Source organism: Ursus americanus, chromosome 4 (assembly GCF_024610735.1).
Source record: "Ursus americanus isolate L20-20 chromosome 4, mUrsAme1.1.p, whole genome shotgun sequence".
Lineage (NCBI taxonomy): Eukaryota > Metazoa > Chordata > Mammalia > Carnivora > Ursidae > Ursus > Ursus americanus.
Genome location: NC_142130.1, coordinates 70,250,854 through 70,266,333, shown reverse-complemented (window position 1 = coordinate 70,266,333; position 15,480 = coordinate 70,250,854). Strand labels below are relative to the sequence as shown.

The 15,480-nt window shown below is 37.6% G+C and overlaps 1 long non-coding RNA gene across 1 annotated transcript; it reads right to left on the bottom strand.

Moving 5' to 3' along the window:
• Positions 1-644: 644 nt before the first annotated feature.
• LOC148110268 (uncharacterized) lies at positions 645-7,521 on the bottom strand. Its single transcript, XR_015724104.1, has 3 exons — positions 7,345-7,521; positions 5,897-5,948; positions 645-910 (listed from the first exon to the last, which is right to left on the bottom strand). It is a non-coding gene; the product is annotated as an uncharacterized LOC148110268 (long non-coding RNA).
• Between the last annotated feature and the right edge of the window lie 7,959 nt (positions 7,522-15,480).

Genomic DNA, 15,480 nt, shown 5'->3' with positions numbered 1-15,480 from the left:
GCGCTTTTAAAAGACAGACAACTAGAGTATCACTGGGGATAATAGGATCTGGGACTGGAAAGCCTTCATATTTTATTAGGGCTACACTGATCCCATTTCTTTAAGTCACTGGAGTGTTATTTCACATTCCAGTGTCTGCATAACTGTATTGCCTTTGTTTCTCAGTTCCATTAAAAATTCCCTGGCATATCAAAGCTAGTGAATGTCAGTGAAGATAACTATCAACATGTAATAACTTCCAACTACAGGAACGTGTAGCTTGAAAACACTTAAATGAACAGGTCTTTCTGTAATAAGTGGGAGCCAAGGGAGGACAAATTAACTCCAACCACTCTGTGTATGTCAGATTTCATTTAAGTTTTGACTGCATATAGACACAGACGTTCATTGCAGATGGTCAAAGAACTGGAGTGTGTTCTGGTGAGTAATAAGGCTACGTAAACCAAATGAGAGACTGATCGCCTACATCACAGAAAATCTTTATATCAACCAGCCTCAAAATCATGTAGGAACCAGGAAAAGATATAACTCAAATTGGAACTATAAGGAAATCCTACGACGACAACTTAATTTACTGTCTTGCTTAGAACTCTGTTTTGGTTGTCTGTTGTTGCATAAGAAACCATGACAAACTTAGTGGTTTTAAGCAACAATTTATTATTTCCTTTACTGGTTCTGCGAGTCTCCCATGAGTTTGCAGTCAGATGTTGGAAGGGTCTGGACTCGTTCGAAGGTTCGATTGGAACATTGAAGGATGGATATACCAGATGACTTCCTCAATCACAGGTGCATCATCTGCCTGCGGTGGGACAACTTCGGACTTCCCAGGCATCTTTCTCTCCATACTCCTTCCCCAGATGAATAACTTGAGCTTCCACAGAACATAGCAGTCTGAGGGAGCTGGCTTTTCCTGGAGCATTCATTTCAAGAGAGGAAGATAGAAACCACAAGAGTTCTTATGACCTAGCATCAGAAGTCAGACAGTATTATTTCTGTTACATATTATCTATTTACAAGTGAATCATACATAAGAGTCAGCCCAGATACCAGAGAAGGGAATTATACAAAGGCATGAATATTAGGAGGCTTGGTCCTTTGAGGTTCATCTTTAGAGAATAGCTACAAGAATCTAACAAGTTCACTACCTAAGTGAATTGTTACAGCTTACTATGGGCCAAGTACTACATTAAGTACTTTTAAATAGATTTTCTCTTCTAATCTTTACAAGAATCCTGTGAGTTATGTAGGTTTATTATCTTCATTTTATAGATAAATTAATTGATTCAAATATTTATCGGTGGCAACTCTGTAGCAGACTGGTAGACAGAATTCTAAGATGGCTTCCATGATCTCTGCCCCATAGTGTTACTCTTGGGACTATGTTATACAACCTGGCAAAAAGGATTTTGCAGATTTAATTGAGTTTCCAAATCAGTTAACCTTGTTGTAGAGAAATATTAATTCCAACTACTCTATGTGTACATCAGATTTAATTTGACTTTTGACTGAACATAGACATAGACATTCCATCAGAGATGGTCAAGGAACTAGAATGTGTTCCAATGAACAATAAGGCTGCATAAACCAAATGAGAGACAAATACCTTACATCATGGAGAGGCTTCCTATCAACCAGCCTCAAAATCACATACCAACTAGGTTCTTATACAGTAGATGAGCCTAACCTGATCTCACAAGGCTTTTCTCCAGTTGGTAGCAGAAAGGAAATTCAGAAATATGAGGTACTTGAAGGATTCAAAGGGTCATGGCTGAAGATAGAAGAGGACATATGCAAAGCTGTAGAATAGTCTTTAGGAGTTGTGAGTGCCTCCTGGCTGATAGCCAATAAGGAAACAGGGACTTTAGTTCTACGCTTGCAAGGAACTAAATTCTTCCAACAACCTAAATGAATTTTGAAGCAGATTCTTCCCAAGAATCTCAACATGAATTCTCTCTGGCTGTAATTTTGATTTTCGCTTTGTAAACCCTTAAGCAGAGAACACAGTTGAGTCTGCCTGGGTTTCCGACCTGCAGAATTTGAGCTAAAGTGGGCTTTTTTTTTTTTTTAAGTCATTAAGTTATAGTAAGTTGTTATACAGCATCAGAAAACTAATTTGGCAACTAGAAGAATATTCTAGATATTATACCCTTGCTTGACCTTCCTTCTTTTCAAGTCCTATTACCCTACTTTTACACCAATTTGTTTCAGTTATTACTCTCTAATAACTCCATTTCATACAAATCTTATCTCAGAGTATGATTCTGGGGAATCCAATCTAACACAATTGTTAACAGAGATGGTTTAGGAAATAGATGGTCAAAAGGGATTTTTGGAGTGATGTCACTTACCAACCAGATGTCAACAGAGGTGCAATTACTGGTGAAAACTGGATGGATGGTAACTCCTGGCATAAAACTGCCTTACAATTACCAAAACCTTCCTTTGTGGTAAACTAGAATGGACTGAAAGTGGAAGATGGTGTATTGGCTTATGCAGTATCTCTAGCGTTCAAGTAATGTAGGAGTAATGGTTATTTTTAGAATTGTGGAATTGATTGCTTTTTTGCTAGGTGTCACTGATGAACTAAAGAAAGAGAATGACAAATCCAGATAAGTCAATGACCACCTCAAGGCATAATATGAAAGTGAAAGTTCTTCCATGCACGTCCATGCACTAACAGAGACTCTTCTCACCTAGAGTCAAACAGCGGACCCCACTAAGGCTCAGGCCTAGAACTCAAGTGTGAATCTAGCAGAGCTATAAAGAATGATAAATCCGTAGCCTTGGCAAGTCTCTACTCAAGTCTGGAAGAGAGTGGAATCCCATAAACTCTATGGAGATATTTGGGTAGATGTGCTTGAATACATTGAACCTAAAATTACTTGGAAACTTCTGTGTCTACAGAAGTGGGAACTCATTATTGCTTGAAGATAGCAATATCTACTTTCCTAACGACCATCCAGAAGCATCTGTTTTCCTAAATCCATTCTGAAATCTCCCCCTGAAAAGTACCCCTCCTGGCTAGGACATCAATAACTAGAATCAAGTCTTAGGATGACCCAGCTAGGAAGTACTAACTCTCCTAAAGGAGGATGAAGGTTATTCACCAAAGGAACAATAAAACCTGGATAGCATATCCAGCTAGAATCAAGGAAACTTAGCTAGGAGTGGACTTGAGGATCCTGGAGAAATTGAGTTGTATCTAAATCTGGATTGGGAGGATTAAATGATATGGGGCTCTCTCTCATGATTCAGGTTCAACACCCTAACAAGTGCTTGGACTTAATACACTGTTTAAATGGCTCCTGGAAGGACAGTCCACATTATGATGGTCCACGTTAAAGTACTTGGAAATGACAGAACTACGTTAGTCAGAATGTTGAGGAAGGAACAAAAATACTCAGAGAAGTAGATATGCAAGAATAGATCTATTATGATAGCTTAAACAACCTACCAAATAGCTATGTTTTCTAAAAGGGCTCAAAGGACACTTCTTTTACTAATAAAAGCACTGAGTGAAAGAGGAACCAGCAAATGGAAGCTCGGTGGTGGAGTGATGGCTATCCACTGGAGGCCAATATTAATAATAAGAAATGCTGTTGTGAAACTGCACCTGCTGTAGTGGGGATGATATGATTACAGAATAGCAGAGGCTACTAGGCGGTAGCATTTAACCATCAGACACAGAGTGTATTTACCATTATGGGTAGTAACGCTGGAATAGAAACCTGGAGGCTCTGACCCACAGGACCTATGGTTATGGCTAATTCAACATGGTATTCGCAAGAACGAGGAAAATGAACAACCAACAATGTTTAGCTTAATATAGATAATAAAAAAAAAGATTAAAGTCAAATGAGCTGATATTAACCACCCTGGTGGAAAACCATTATTCCTCATCCAGCTTCCAGACCTGAGCTTGACTGAAGAAGATACAAGTGAATTTGAGGAAGGACCCTGCTATGCTACAGCCATTCATCCTTTCCCAAAGGAATCTATGTAGATTGGGGGTGATGGAATACCCAGAATTTTTCAAAAGTTGTTGGTTAGAAGTTCCAGTTATAATGAGACCAAGGACCCCAAATCCCATTGTGGTCACCCATTATAGTGAAATGCCAAGTGATAAATGGAGTTCTTGTCCAATTCCAGAGAAAACATGGATTCACCCTGTGGTCATTTCCTAGCCCCTGAGTGTTTAACGGGATGGATATATTTACAGCCAAGGCAGACAGTAATTAATATACATTCCAGTCTTGATCAATGATACTTTAACTTTCTTGCTTTATGCCATGGTATGGTCCAAGGGAATCTTGATGGTCCTGTGCATAAGGAATCCTGAAAGACAGTGGCAAGAAAAAAATTTTCCCGGGGGCAGAGTTTGTGTAGTGTATCTGGTCTTCTCTCTCACAGGAAGAAAGATGTGGCCTGTGATAATGACATACCCAGATTCCTGATCAGTTGGAAATGATTTGGCTGATTGATCAGTAGCTTGGAAAAAGCAAGATTGAAAAGAAAATCTAGAGAAAGGCATATGGATATACTCATGGGTGTGTAGATCTTTGCAGCCCAAATTAATGCCAACTAGGAGGCACTAAACAAGCTAGTGGCCAGGATGACTCATCCAGCATGTCAACTACCCTCTGTTCTCATCTGTGCCCGTGCTCACACAGTAGACGCATAAATGGACTAGCCATGGTAGAAGAGGTGGTGGTTTTGTATGAGTCCAACAGCATGAGCTTATTCTACCAAGTCTGATATAGCTATTTTGTTGCTAAATGTCTGCCTTGCCAGCAACACAATTTGATACTGGGCCCTTGAAGAATTATCAGTTCTCAAAATTAATCAGCCACTTGGTGGCAAGATGACTACATCAGACCTCATCCACCCTGGAGTGGGCAATAATTGACAGATGTGCTGGTATGTGTCTTCCTTTCCTGCCCTTAATGTCTTGATCACTATTTAAAGGCTTACAGTGTGTCTGATTGACATTTTATCTTGTATGATAGTTCTTCAGATCAAAGGACACATTTTTCAGAAAAGTGATCATAAAATTGAGCACCACCCAAAGGATCATTACCCTTACTATTTTCTAAACCACTCAAAGCCTTACAGTCTAATATAATGTCACAATGACCCCCCAAAGGCATGCTTAAGTTCTAACTTGCCAATAATACCTTGCTAGTTTGGAGACTTGAATTCAGGTATGGTACTTACTTATAGCTAAAGGCCATTTTATCCTGAGTCTCTGATACTTGGAATATATGAGTCCAGATGATGGGATGGAAGCAGAAGTAACCCCTCTAGCCATCATTCCCAGTGGCCCATTTAGAGACTACGTGCTTCTTGCCCTAGCAATTTTAAATTTGGCAGGTCTAGAGTTCTAAAATTAGGACTTCCACCTGGCCATTTTAAGTTCCTCATGCCAATAGACCTGCACACAAAAATGTTACCATATTGGCAATGGTAATTGACTCTGATCATTGTGAGGAGGTAGAATTGCTTTCATACAAAGCAGCAGAAAGTAGTATAGCTGAGACTCTGGAGATCACTATGGCATCCTTGGTGATCTCAAGCCTTGTTTTAACCGGGAACAGACCATAGCCAAACAAGGGCACAGTATCAAGAGCTCAGTCACTTGAGGTACAGAGATCTAGGTCACTCCGCCATTTCATTAACCCAGAGCAGCAGAAATGTTGGCCAAGGGTGAGAGAAAAGAGGCAGATGATGAATCTCACATAAGACTGAGGATCAATTACAGAGTGGAGGCTGCTGATCTGTAGCTTAACCTGCTGACCTTTCTTTTGAGTCTTTATCTTTTTCTTTCTAGAAGTGTTGCCAAGAACCTTCTTGAGGAATCAGTACAGTAAATTTAATGTGAGGTTTGAATGGATCTCACCATTGAAATGGGTAGAATGTAGGAGACGCTGTTTGTCCTTTAAGCACATCCCCTGAAAAGAGAAAAGAAAAGAGGGTCACCTGGGTGGCTCAGTTGGTTAAGCATCTACCTTCAGCTCAGGTCATGATGTTGGGGTCCTGGGGTCTAGACCTGCATAGGGCTCCCTGCTCAGCTGGGAGCCTGCTTCTCCCTTTCCCTCTGCCCCTCCCCACTGCTCATGCTCTCTCTCTCACGCTGTCTCTCTCTTAAATAAAATAAAATAATAAAGAAAAGAAAAGAAAAAAGACCTGATTCATTGCACCATGGCATCACTAAAAGTAGAATAGATACGTGCCAGATTGGATCCGATGTACAGATAAGAGCCAGCTCCAGCACGCCATTGGGTTTGGCACAGTGCTTCACATATAATATGTATCCATAACTATTAGCTATTGGCATTCCTATTTGTACATACATTCTACTTTGAACCCCGTATTACATTGTATGTTTATGTGTCAGTTTTTCCTCCTATATGTATTCTTCTTGAGCTTAGGGATCATGGTTACATGGTTTAAAAAAACCTAGTACGACACTGATCTCTTTCCTTAGGTCTTTCTCACCCCATTTCAGGAATAAAAACCCATATCTTTTTTATGACATATGGATATGGTCATCCTGTTTACCTCCATCTCTCCCAAGGCTGAACTGGCTAAGTCATTTTTGCTACCCCCATTGCCTCATCTTTTGTCTTTAACCTAAGCCTCCTTTTACCTGCTGCTTTTTGAAAAATATTGACTAAATAAATGAATTACTGAACTAATGAACTAGGATGGGGGACCATAGAAAGAATATCAATCCTGAAAAATAGGGCAAACACCAGAATGTTAGTTTGAGCTATATAGATGCACTCATCATTAGGCCCTGGAAGATAATGCTGGCAAATAATTAGTAGTAATAATAATAATGATAGGAAGAAGGCAAATAATAAATATAGATATCACTAATAAAAATAATAAATATAGATGTACTACGAGGCTGGTTTGTCTAAGCATTTTCTCTCCATTTTAAAAATTAATAATCACAGCAGCCCCATGGGATATACAGCATTATTTCTACTTTACAGAAATTAGCAGCAAGGGACACTTAGGGGAGAAATAAAATGACTGGACCTTTAATGGTAAATATAGGAACATAATGATTGAAAGCCCCATTCGATTAGGTTGGAATTAAGGACAGGGTCGTATGACTGCTGTGGGAATTTATTCTGGCTCGATTGGGACTAATTCAGGAAAATTGGGTATGCTGAATCTGCATAAGGAAACGAGTGGATCTATTCATAAAAAGTTGAAGAAGATAGAGAAGAGAAGGCAAAGGCCGATGGTGCATGTAAAGATCAGAAATCGACACAAATGTGAGGAAAGGGTCTGGGATGGAGAAAGAGCTCAGTTACATCTAGCACACATTTATACCTTCTCTTTCTAAGACACTTGCTTGAATTTGAATTGCTTTTATTTTCACAACCCAACCTTCATCGGTAGTTATTCTTCTCTCATATCGCTCTCTCTTTCTCTCTCTGTGCTGTTGGGATTTCACTGTTAACTTTCTTCCACAAGGCTATGAGTTCTTTCTTCATTGTTTGCTATCTGGTAGCTGCTATCGCAGTGACTCTGAACAAAAAGCAGGGGCAATATTATAGAACTTGCTTTGCGAAGAGATAGACAAATCAAACCTATTTTTGATTTGTCACCTTTATTTTTACTTAGTCGTCACCCAAGTTTGAACTAATTTGTATATAGAAAATCTACAGTTTTTGGTGAGATGGGATAAAAAGAGGAATGATCTAGTATCTTCTATTTGATATAATCACATTATAAGAGGATTAAAATTATGCTTGTACTAATTTGTGTAACACTGAACTATCATAAACTCTTCAGCATAATGCTTGAAATAGAGTTTATATAAATAATTTCTTTAAAAAAGTTTTGGGGGCACCTGAGTGGCTCAGTTGGTTAAGTGTCCGACTTGTGATCAGGTCATGATCTCAGGGTTGTGAGATTGAGCCCCGCATCCGGCTCCTTGCTCAGCAGGGAGTCTGCTGGAGATTGTCTCTCTCCCTCGCTCTCTGCCCCTCCCCCCTCTCAAAAATAAATAAAGAAATCTTTTAAAAAAAAGTTTTGGTCAATTCTAGACAGAAACCTTGTACCATAATTTTTTACATAGTACATCAGAGTTAATACATAACAATCCTTCTGTCCAGATTACCTGAAAATCATTGACCTTAGCAATTATATTAGTTAGGTTTCCAAATTACAAGTGACAAAAATCCCAAGTTGGCTTGTTTAGACAAAACAGGCAATATTTTAACTCAAGGAATGTAAAGTATAAATGAATATCCAGTACGTAAGAAAGTAGGGGACGCAGGTAAGGCTTAGGAACTCCCCGAAACAGGGCTTGAAGGAGTCTATGCACTAGCTCGGCTGCCATTTGCCTAACTATATTTTTCTCAATATTAAAGCTATAAAACTTTCTTCTATGTGGCAGAAAACATGGCTTTTAGTACCTTCTGTGTTTTTCATCTTAAGGTTTTAAATCTCAGAGACTTATCCTGATTAGTCTATGGTCAAGTTCCTAGGCCTGGACCAATGACTTAGACCAGGAATCAAAGAACTCTATTTTTACCAGCTTTGGTCAGATTTATACTCTTGGACCAAAGATGGTGCTTAAAAGATGGAGTCATGAAAACATAGCCTTCATTGACAAAACCCTTAATTGCTAGCGGGAATTCTAGAAGGCAATAGCTACCCAGTATAGGAATATAAGACACAGTGTCCAGTTCTTATATCAATGGTTTCTGGGGACCTGGTAACCTTTTTAATATGGTTCAGAATGGTCCTTGACTACCAGCTCTCAGACTGCACAAGGCTCTTTTTACAGATTGAATCTATCGGGCATAGCTCTCCTCCTTTTTGTTATTCCTTCTCACAAAAGGACTGTTAGTATTCACAACAACACTTGCTAAAATGAAATCATGTGTTTACTCAATACTGAAGGCAGTGTTAGATATTAATTAACCCTTGTTGTTGCTATAGAAAAATAATAACAACAGTCCTCTATTCTTTATTACTAAGATTGTAATTTAGCAGTACTTCCATTCCTGAGTCTCTTTAACAGGCAGTGACCTTTAACAAATATCCACAAACAACATTAATATTTTCCTTCTCAGTCCTTGCCCTCTCCACCCGTTGTCTCAACTCTGTCTTTCAAATCACATTGGGTCATACAGAGGACACATGCTAGATGTTTGGATTCTAGAATTACAAGCTTCACAGCCAATTTATATTTGCATAAAAGCAGACTCCTTTCTCAGACATTAGACACACATAGCAGCATTGAGCCTGCCAACTTTATTACTGTTCATTTCACCATCCCACACTCACTTTTGCTGAAAAGAGTAGCATAAATCTCAGCAGTATAAAGGTAGTATCCCATTATCACTCATCAAAGAAATAAGATATTATCTTATTCTCTGATACACATCAATGATGGGGTATTTGTTAAACAATTTATGATTTGGAAACAAAGGTAATAAAATCTGATTGAATATCTGAATCAGATATTTTGAAGGATAAAAAGGGAGCTCAGGGAAATAATATACATATCTTTTCTTTTGTCTGGGAGTGCTATGCCCGTAACAGTATCAAAATACTTAGGTACAAATGTGGTAACATAACAAAAATGCTTGAATAGGGACAGATTATCCCATATATTTTAAAATAGACACAAACACACACTCTACATACAATGTGTTCACATTCCAAGTCCCATTCTGTGACTTGCTGAACCAGCTACTGGGTTCCTCCATATTCAAAGATTCACACTAAGCCTTTTCTTACCAATTTTCCTTCTGCTGCAGGAGTTACTGATGCTGACTGAACTCAGTGGCTCAATAAACAACTTTGCTATCTCAAAAAATACACCGTCTTTGCCAGCAAGATGATTGGAGTCATTCCAAGAAAAAGAAAAAAAATTCTAGTCAACAGAGAGAAGGGACCACATTGAAACGTCTGCACTCCTATTTTTACTCTGGTCATAAATCATTATCCACACTGGCATTGATTAATTGGCCTTCCTCAAATCCTCCAGAATTCTTATGAAAATCCAGGATAAAGCACGATTACCAATATTAGGAGCCAACAGGAAGGGATACATTTCAAAATGTTGTCTGGAGATAACGGTGTGTAGACAAAACTATGTCACATTGGAAGCAGCTTTCTGATTATTTACATTTTTCAAGTGATTTAGTTCCTTTTGTCAAAGTCTTCATTCACTCGCTTTCTTATCTTAGGTCTACAACCAAGCCCGAGAAAGGTGAGGATGACACGCTCTACGTAGTCCACCTGTCAGTGTGACACCAGGGCATCCTGGACCCATTGAAAATTGCTATGTTATGATGTCTAATTCTTCAGGGTTTATTGCTAATGATCAAGTTTTGCATTGGTAATGGAAGCTAGTATCTTAAATAGATTATAAATGGGCTAAAACAGCTGTCTGAATGTCACATACGGTCAGTCTCGTGTGTAATTCTAACAATAGTTCCACTTCGAGAATTAATAAGCTTTTCATTTGAGGGCTGTTTGCTGATTCCTGCTTTCTGTTGGCTCGCTTTCTTCTTGCCTTACTTCGCTCCTCAGCGATTTCATGTCTTTCACTTGTGTTTGTTTGCTTTAAAGTAAGTTTCTCATTTCATTCTATGGTTTGATAGTTACCATCCTGAGGATACATTATTGCTTGGTAAAGATTGGCTATTTCTATAAATTTATAAAAGTAAAAAAGTCTGGCAAAGCACAAGAAAAAAAAATAGACCAACGGATTATATTCAAGACTCCAAATCCAGAGTCATGAACATATGGACATTTGGTATATGACAAAGATATGGACATGTCTTTATATGGTTTGCCATAATATATTTCACTGGGAAATTGGCTACTTGTATGGATAATGCAAAATTAGATGCCAATTTTACACCACACAAAATTTTAAAATTTAGGTGGATCAAAAATTAAAGATAATACTGTAAATATAATGAAAATTTAGAAACATATCTCTGTTCCACCCCTGAAGTGAATAGAGATTTCTTAAGATCCCTGAAGCAAAAATCCTGAAGTAAATATTTAATGTAACTAGATTAAAATTAAATGGACAGTATAGATTAAGTTTAAATAATTATATGATGATAGTAAACCACCTGAATTTTAAAACTTAAGAGGATTTAAAAGTAGAAGGAAAAATATAAATGGACAGACTACTGTTATTCCTAAAATGTTAGGTAAATTGGCAAAACTGAACTTTTTAATTAATCAGAAGAGGAAAGTAGTCAAAGTATTATCACATGGCCATATTTTAATTCACAAATGTCTTTACAGCACAAAGCATGTGGCAAAACATTGTTCTAAGTACTGTTACAAATATTAACCACATCACCCATTGCAACAATCATATGAAGTTGATACTATTATGGTCATCCCCATTTTACAAGCGAAGAAAGTGGAAAGAGGTTTGTAACTCATCCTGAGTAAGACAATGAAGAAATGGACTCACCGAGATATGACCCCAGGGAGTTCAGTCATAGATCTGCCACGTCAATCATTAACCTGCATTGCTTTCCTCAAAATTTTGTATAGCAATAGCAATTAACATTAAAATGCTTTTCCTTCTGGAAAATATTTGCCTTTTGCTTTGTTTTCTTCCCTCTTAAAGATCTCATATACTTTAGCTACAATAATGGAAAAAAGAAAGCAAATATTCCATTTAGTGACAGTTTAAATATTTCCAGCCTACCAATATAGCCTTGTGACAAAAATCCCTACATCTTCTTATAATTGCAATATTTTTCCATTCTGCTCCTTTTGATGTTTTCTACTAATTAATCTATAATTTAATAAAAATAGCAAATTAATTCTTACCCTTCTTAAATATGTGAAATTAGCATGAAGAAAAATAGAGTAAGTACCAGAAGTGAATTAAATGAAAATACATTTGGAAGAATTGGAGTTGGATGAGATGGAATTAATAGTCTCAGTCTCTTAAATGTATAAAACATGGAGCACATGTGGGCTCTTAACAAGAAGAATGAATTAGTGAGTACAGAAATGCATGCTGAGACTCTCAGTCTCTTTGAATGATAATTAAAAATGGAAATACCCCAATATTTAAAATTATAAGAAAACTATATGAATTATTATTTTCAGAGAGAGGGACCACAGAGCGGTATAAGTAGTGTGCTTAGAAAAGATATTTATTTCTCATAAGACTGCAAACACATGTTCTTGTTAAGTCATAGAATCATAGCATCTTAATTTTGGAAAGGTCTTCGTCTATCATCTAGTCAAAAACCCATCCATCCTTGTTCTCCATTATATTACACTCCTGACAAGTAGGAAGTCACGCTCTTTGAAGAGCTCTGGAAGTAGGAAAACCAAGACTTCCCAACAAAAATGGTGTAGTGGAAAATGAAGTTAATTAAGTTTCAGGATTCCTTGGTTTGGGTTCTGCTTGAGCCATTAAAGAGTAGAGGAGCAAATCATTTAACCTTGCTGAGTTTCCATTTCTTCATCTGGAAGATAAAAGAATTGACATCATAACCATAAGGTACAGTTCTATCAACATTAAACATGCCTATTCTATGATTGTATGTTTTGGATAGATTTTCACTATAAAAAATCTTTTTATAGCCAGCCAATATTGGACTCCATGTAATTGTCACCAAAATCATTGTGAGAACAGTTCAAGAAGTAACTATTCTTTGTTTTGGATATTTCTTACATCATAACAAGCCACCTACAAATCTTATGGCAAAAACAAAAACAAAAACAAAAACATAAATTTTCTTCATGATTTGCAAGTTGGACAGAGCTTGGCAGTCATCAGCCCAAAGACTGATTGCTGAAGTGTTGTTCACTCAGATGTCTGGTGGTTGATTCCGACTGTTGATTTAAACCTTATCCTGGGCTGCTGGCCAGAACATTTACATGTCTTTCCATGTGACCTGAGCTTCTTTCCTCACAACATGATGGCTGGGTTCCAAGGATGGCTGTCCAGAGAGGTGATCGGGTCAGCTCCACCACCTTGTACGACCTGGTTGTGGAAGTTTCACAGTGTCACTTATTCTTCGATCTATTTCTGAGAAACAAGTCACTAATATTCCAGTAATTCAAGGGGAGAGGAATCAATCTCTACCTTTGTTAAATCTTCTAAATATTTGAATATGAATATCATGATCCCTTAAATTTTATCTTTTTTTTTTTGCTAAATGTATCCTTCGGTTTCTTTAAACTTTTTAATCATAATACATTTTGGGTTTCCCACACCATCTTTCTGACTTCAAAAAAATATCCTTTTTATCATCTGTGTTAAATGACACTGCATTTCTCAAAATTATGAAGCAGCAGTTCTCAAAATATGCATCTGAGATCCTTGGGGGTCTCTAAGATCTTTTGGGGATGGGTCTGCAATGTTAAAACTACATTTCAATAAAAGTAAGCCATTATTTTTATATTTTACTCTCATTCCCTAAGAGTATACAGTGAAGATACTCTACATAACAAGTGATTTCACTGTTAGAAGATATTTTTTGTTTGTTTGTTTGTTTGTTTTTAGAAAAAGGTAAAATCATAACTCTCCTTTGGCTATAAAGTGATCATGCATTTAAGATGTTACTTTGTTCATTAAACTGAGAGAACCAGGCATATGAGGGAAAAGAAAAGTCAAAAAGTCCAAATTCATATGGGACAAAAGAATGTTGAAATGAATTGCAAACAGAGGCAGAACTGTTTTTTTCCACAGGGTTGAGGGGAAGATATTTGAACCTCTACCAAAAAAGACAGGCTTTGTACATCTTCCAGGCACCTACAACTACCTACAGAATGGGAAATAATTCCCACAGAATCAGAATCTGAGAAGGTGGACAGGTGTGTCACGGACAATGCCTAGATAGTTGCTCTCTTGAAGCACAGTAGAACACCAGCTGTTTTCTCTATGTCACAGCACGGTGAATGCAAAAGCAGATGTGAGAATTTATCTTCCATGAAGCCAAACATCAATTTGTAAAGTGTAAAAGAAGACACCGCTTCTTACTATTTTTTGTTTTGAAAAAATAGTTATTTTCATAAAATATTTTAACATATAATGGGTTTATTATTATTATTGAAGTGAATTTCTCAGTTTTAACTTCTAATACAGTAAATATTGATTAATACAATCAATATGAACAAAAGGTCTTCCTAGCCTCAATAAATATTAACAAAATAAAGGATTTTAAGGCCAAAAATTAGAGAATCGCTACTTTAAGATCTTTGGTTATGAAGGGCATCAGAATGTTACCCTGAAATAGGCCATTTTGGTTTATAAGGATTATTTTGAACCAAAAGTAATTGAGAATCAATATATGCAGGAAGAATTCTCGGTCCTCCCCTTATCTATCTAAAAGCAGAGCAGGACATCAATTTCCCTTTGTGAAAGTGTTCCCTCCCCCTATCCCCATGCGCCACCTCCCGCCTTCCTATCCCACCTGAACCAGGAAGAGGACCGTCAACACCAAGAAAAACACCAAGTTTGTATGTACAAACTTTACTGAAATTACCCTTATCTTCCATTAGCTCCTCCTGTATTTCCTTATCACTCCCCACAACTTCCTATTCTGTGAAGCCCAAATCTCCTTTCTTTCGTTAGAATGGTATATAAGCTCCCAAGTTTAACCACTTCTTTGAGTTTCACTTTTTAGTGAACTCCTGTGCATGTGAAATATTAATAAACATCATTTGCCTTTTCTCTTGTCAATCTGTCTGTTGTTGGTTTAATTCACAGGCCTGCAGTCATTAAGCCTAAGAGGGTGGAGGAAAAGCTTTTCCACCTTGGTAGTTAATGATTCCTTTATCCATTTTCATAGTAAATTCATGGGCAATTGAACTCCAGACATCCTGTATGTCCACTTTTCCCTGATCATCCAGACTTACCAAACTCGACAAAGTCTGACCTTTTCTTAGAAAATCGATATAGGTTCTCAATGAGTAACATGCCCTCCATTGAGTGCTTAGACATCTTTCGTTCAACATTCCTTTTGGTAATCTTTCTTGATATTGATGTCAACATTCATTGCTCTGTATCTGCAAGCATCCAAGTTTTGGCTCTCTAAAGAAAGATGGGATTACATTTTTTCATCTCCATTCTTTTGGTACCTCTTTCATTTTCTGCCCCTTTTTTCAGGTTACTGATAGTAGTGTCACCAGCTAGACCCCAAAATATGGTCTTTACTGCCCACCTGCTTGTACCCACTAACTTTTGTCCCACATTTTTTCTTAAGCTCTTCTTTCCAGCTATCTCTCAACTCAGGCAAAAGACCTGACAGCATAGCATCCCTTGATGGAAAGTGAAACTATCCCTCAAGCAGTAACAACTACCCTGATGAAGAGCTCTGGGGGCCCAGACCACCACCCAGACCAGTTTGAGCTCAACCCTCGACTCATGCCTCCATGGATGGACCATGAAATGACCCCTAAGGTGACTGACTCCTGCCTTTACCTCATTATAATGTTTCAGGATTTCTTTTC